We start from the raw sequence: 6,157 nt of genomic DNA, 5'->3' as shown, positions 1-6,157 counted from the left end.
GCAGGAGTTAATGTTCTCTGCAGCCTCACAGCTAGCCCTGGAGACCGTCCCGGGCCTGCTGTAGCGAGGCCCTGATTACCGGTGAGTTTGGAGTTCTCTCCTGGGGTGGTGTGACAAACAACCCAGCACCACAGAGTTGGGCTGGGCTGTTTCATCTTTTATTTATGTATTTATTACTGTGCCTTTACCGTATACATCAAATAAATAAAAGTCCTGGTCATTATTTTCCTTTCCTGTCACTTTAAACCTGTTGCACCCTCCCTCCCCATTCATTTGAATCTGTCCACTGGTAACCCCATTTTCAATACATCAACTTCAACCTTCTTGTCTCCATTTTCCAAGCCCTGCCCTGCTTCTTTGCCCCATTTAATTTAATGTCGCCTCCCACTACTGGTCAGCATGTTATGCAGTAGCCTAACCATTGCTGAGTTTTTTGTAGGCATCATGAGAGAGGGGGGCGTTTTTAGGCGGTATTTAAAAAAAACACTTTATTTTTATATAAAATATAAGCACAAAACAAAACATACAAAAATACATGCTCAAGATGGAAACAGTATGCAAATAATGAAATTCAACTGAGGTATTTCAAGGAGATAGCTTTGCAGAGAGCACCTCCCTTCAATAAAGGGTGGATATAGGAAAGAGTGCAAAGATGCTCCTTTGTAAAGTTTACAAATGGGCAGTCAGGACTGCTGTCATTGGTGGAATGGAGGCAGAGGTGACATCTCAGTAGTGTATGAGGGCATGTCTACACAGCAACCACGGGGTGTGACTGCATCTTGAATAGATATACCTAAGCTAGTTTCAATCTAGCTTGTGTACCAGAGCATCACAGGCTTCAGTGAGGGTTAGCCATCTCAGTAATTACCCAGAGTTCTTGCTGGGCTTGTACAGCTCATGCTGAGACCCATGCAAGCTAGATTAAAGCTAGCTCAGGTATGTCCGCACAAGCTGCAATCACACCTTGTGATTTCAGTGTAGACCAGGGGTCGGCAACCTTTCAGAAGTGGTGTGCCGAGTCTTCTTTTATTCACTCTAATTTAAGGTTTCGCATGCCAGTAATACATTTAATGTTTTTAGAAGGTCTCTTTCTTTAAGTCTATAATATATAACTAAACTATTGTTGTATGTAAAGTAAATAAGGTTTTTTAAATGTTTAAGAAGCTTCATTTAAAATTAAATTAAAATGCAGAGCCGCCAGGACCCGGGCAGTGTGGGTGCCACTGAAAATCAGCTTGTGTGCCGCAGGTTGCCTACCCCTGGTGTAGACACACTTAAAGAGTGCGCTGCATCCGAGGGTGCTAAAGGAGTTGGCGGATGTGATTGCAGAGCCATTGGCCATTATCTTTGAAAACTCGTGGCGATGGGGGGAGGTCCTTGATGACTGGAAAAAGGCTAATGTAGTGCCCATCTTTAAAAAAGGGAAGAAGGAGGATCCGGGGAACTACAGGCCTCTCAGCCTCACCTCAGTCCCTGGAAAAATCATGGAGCAGGTCCTCAAGGAATCAATTTTGAAGCACTTCGAGGAGAGGAAAGTGATCCGGAACAGTCAGCATGAATTCACCAAGGGCAAGTCATGCCTGACTAACCTAATTGCCTTCTATGAGGAGATAACTGGCTCTGTGGATGAGGGGTTACAGTGGACGAGAAGCTAGATATGAGTCAACAGTGTGCCCTTGTTGCCAAGAAGGCTAACGGCATTTTGGGCGGTATAAATAGGAGCCTTGCCAGCAGATCAAGGGATGTGATCATTCCCCCTCAATTCGGCATTGGTGAGACCTCATCTGGAGTACTGTGTCCAGGTTTGGGCCCCACATTACAAGAAGGATGTGGAAAAATTGGAAAGAGTCCAGCAGAGGGCAACAAAAATGCTTAGGGGGCTGGAGCACATGATTTATGAGGAGAGGCTGAGGGAACTGGGATTATTTAGTCTGCAGAAGAGAAGAATGAGGGGGGATTTGATAGCTGCTTTCAACTACCTGAAAGGGGGTTCCAGAGAGGATGGATCTAGACAGTTCTCAGTAGTAGAAGATGACAGAACAAGGAGTAATGGTCTCAAGTTGCAGTGGGGGAGGTTTAGGTTGGATATTAGGAAAAAACGTTTTCACTAGGAGGGTGGTGAAGCACTGGAATGGGTTACCTAGGGAGGTGGTGGAATCTCCTTCCTTAGAGATTTTAAGGTCAGGCTTGACAGAGCCCTGGCTGGGATGATTTAGTTGGGGACTGGTCCTGCTTGAGCAGGGGGTTGGACTGGATGACCTCCTGAGGTCCCTTCCAACCCTGATATTCTATAATAGGTAGGGTAGGGTTAGGGGCAAGTGTAGACATACCCTAAAGGGGCAGACCACCCCATTACAATGTTCCTGATTTCTCTTTCTTTGGAGATAGAAAAAAACACCACTGAAATGTCTCAAAAGTTCTCCTTGTATAACTCAGAGCCTGAAGTGAAAACACAGCCATCAGGATCACAGAAGGGAAACAGGCAGAGGAAAGAGGGATCTATCACTGATATTACATAGGGGGGAAATGTAGGACTTCCCAGAGGCACATTGTTATGGACTCACAGGTCGTGCCCACTCTTGGCCCCGTGCAGTCCCTGGGGGGAACCCCCTTCAGTGAGACAGCGCTTTTTGGGGGTCCACTCTCTTTCTGGGGTTAAGCCTGTCCACCTCCTGGAACCACACCTCTCTGAGCCTTAGCACGCCTGTCTCTTGCCGTGGGCCCCCTCAGGGAGTCCACTCGCTCTGGACCCCCGGGGCCTCCACTCCCAGAGGGAATAATGCAGCTCTGATCTCTAGACCGGAGCGACTCTCAGGCAGCGTAAAACAGGAGGGTTTATTGAGCGTCTGAACACAACATAGGAAACTCTCAGGGTCCTCAGGCCTGGCCTCCCTCACCGCAGCACATCCAAAGTCTCCCCTGCATTCAGGTGGGCTCTGCCTGCTCTCTCTCTCTCCAGTTCCAAGCCGGGCATCTGATATCACCGGCCCCAAGCCCCGCCTCTGTCCATTGTGTTCTGTCCGGGTAAACAGGGTCACCTGGGCTGCCTCTCCTCTCTTCTCCTCTCCTCTCTTCTGTCCTCTGGCCCCCTCTGGCTAGAACTGGCTGGTCAGGTCACCGGGGTTCTCTTCACAGCCCATTGTCCTCCCACTGGCCAGAACCGGTTGTGACTCCTGAGCTGGGCCTCCCGGTCACCAGTCGCTGGGGTATCCATTCTCCAGGCCATTGGCTGGGGTCCCAAGTTCTGTCGCCGGTTCTCTGTAACAACAAACTCTCTCTCCCATCACCTCGTTAAACCAGTAACACCCAGGGAAACTGAGTCCCACCCCCTCTGCATGCAAACTATTGGAAAAAACAAGAAACCCCCCCACTTCATCACACACAGTATTCCTTCACGTTGAGACACTGGTCACTGTAGACAGAGTTGAACCTTGCTAGTACTTTATTATAGCCTTACACAGGAAAAAACTCCCTTATCGTTCTCTTTGTTGATACCTGGAATTGACCATCAGAACTATTTCAAATTCCCTTAGTGGGACAGAGACCCATTTAGTTTTATGTTTGAAATATCTGGCTTTAAGTGCAGTTCATATGATACATGAATCACATTTATGATATTCTAACTGGTATATACACAGTAATTCTGTATGTATAGTATTTTTTTATGGGGCTTACTAATAATGGAACCTGGGCTTACACCAACATGCTCTTGTTTCTGTATTGTTTATTTGGGAGAAGTGTGGAGATCTGGGACCTGAGCCTGAATCTGATCTCACATACACTTGTTTTACACTGGCATAAATCAGTTTGAACCAATCCTCAGGTCCGGCTGAACTGCACTCAGCAGAGGATCTGAGTGGGGGCAAGGGGAAAAAGCTAGCTTTAAGCGGGCTCCTTGGTTCTGAGGACAGACAGATCAGTCTATGGTGTAAGTTAGAGCAATATTAGGGCTTCTATAACTTATGCCAAATACTAATGGCCCCTAAGAACTGTTACATCAGTCAGGGGATACCAGAGTGTAGCAGCACTCCAGCCATGCTTCTACCCCCTGGCATGTCCCCAATCCCCTCCTCGTCCCCGTGTTAAGGAATCCTTAGCTGGCCTCTAAAGCAAGTTTTAAGTCTGCTTTGTGCCCTTTGCCTCTGAGATAGATAAGCAGGGTACCCTACACTTTCTCGTGGAGGTCTTTTAGATGATAAAAATGCAAGTCCTGACAGCTCTACAGGAACATCAAAATCCCATGGAGTGGGGATTTATTCTGGTTTCCTTGGCTAACATTTCCCTCTCCCTCAGTTGTACACTTTGCTCTTTGAGGGCTGATTGCTGTCTTCCCCCCCCCCGCCCCCACCACCACCACCAGAGGCAACTGCAGTGAGTGGCAGGGCAAGCCCTAGACCAAATGGCACCCCAGGCAAGGAACGTCTTTGGCGTCCCCCCCTCCGTTTGTTAAACTTTTGAATACCGTAGTTTATATTGCATTTGTAGCCCTTTTCACGACTTCGGTGCACAATTTACATGCATGATTTATCCCTGTCATATAAGACAATAAATTTGCACACTAGGATCTGTAAATCTGTATTTATTCATGCCATATATAAGCAAATAAAATTTATTTCCTCTAAGGTTATAATTTCCTCTAAGGTTATAGAAACTTTTTAATTTTAAGAATAACTGAAAGGTACTAACATCAAGAAAGGGTATGTCTACACTACGAGAGTACTTCGATTTTAGTTAATTCGAATATGTGGAATCGATATTACAAAGTCGAACGTGTGTGTCCACACTAAGGACAGTAATTCGACTTTGTGAGACTTTGTGAGTCCACACTAACGGGGCAAGCGTCGACATTGGAAGCGGTGCACTGTGGGCAGCTATCCCACAGTTCCCGCAGTCCCCGCTGCCCATTGGAATTCTGGGTCGAGCCGCCAATGCCTTCTGGGTAAAAAAAAAAGGGTAGAGGGTGCTTTTGGGTAATTGTCGTCATCCGTCCGTCACTAACACCCTCCCTCCCTCCCTGAAAGCGCCGGCGGGAAATCAGTTCGCGCACTTTTCTGATTACTGACAGCGCGGACGCCACAGCAGTGCGAGCATGGATCCCGCTGCGACCATCGCTGCAGTTGTGGCAGTTCTCAACGCCTCGCAGCTTCTCATCCACCTTTACCAGAGGCAGCTGCAGATAAATCAGGAGAGGAGGCTACGGCACCACCGTGAGGGCATGAAGTCGGAGAGTAGCTCCGACCTCTCAGAAAACAGGAGACCCAGCGCCCAGGACATCTCGGTGTCACTGGGTCTTGTGGATACTGTGGAACGGCGATTCTGGGCCCTGGAAACAAGCACGGACTGGTGGGACCGCATAGTGCTGCAGGTCTGGGATGAATCCCAGTGGCTGCGAAACTTTCGCATGTGGAAGGGGACTTTCCTCGAACTGTGTGAGTTGCTGTCCCCTGCCCTGAAGCGAAAGGACACCCGGATGCGAGCAGCCCTGACTGTCCAGAAGCGAGTGGCCATAGCCCTCTGGAAGCTTGCAACGCCAGACAGCTACCGGTCAGTCGCGAACCACTTTGGTGTGGGCAAGTCTACCGTGGGGGTTGCTGTCATGCAAGTAGCCAAGGCAATCGTCAAGGTACTGCTATCAAAGGTAGTGACCCTGGGAAACGTGGAGCTCATCAGAGATGGCTTTGCCGAGATGGGATTCCCAAACTGCGGTGGGGCTATAGATGGGACTCACATCCCTATCCTGGGACCGGACCACCAGGCCAGCCAGTACATAAACAGAAAGGGATACTTTTCTATGGTGCTGCAAGCACTGGTGGACCACAGGGGACGTTTTACAAATATCAACGTTGGATGGCCTGGCAAGGTTCATGACGCTCGGGTTTTCAGGAACTCTGGTCTGTTTAGACGGCTGCAGGAAGGTCTTTACTTCCCGGACCACAAAATAAGTCTTGGGGATGTGGAGATGCCTACTGTGATCCTCGGGGACCCTGCATACCCGCTAATGCCCTGGCTCATGAAGCCCTACACTGGCGCACTGGACTCAGGGAGAGAACTCTTCAACTACCGGCTGAGCAAGTGCAGAATGGTGGTGGAGTGTGCTTTTGGCCGTCTCAAGGGGAGATGGAGAAGCTTACTCACTCGCTGTGATCTCAGCGAAACC

Source organism: Emys orbicularis, chromosome 4, assembly GCF_028017835.1.
Source record: "Emys orbicularis isolate rEmyOrb1 chromosome 4, rEmyOrb1.hap1, whole genome shotgun sequence".
Lineage (NCBI taxonomy): Eukaryota > Metazoa > Chordata > Testudines > Emydidae > Emys > Emys orbicularis.
The sequence above is the reverse complement of the archived record's forward strand: the minus strand, read 5'-3'. Positions refer to the sequence as shown.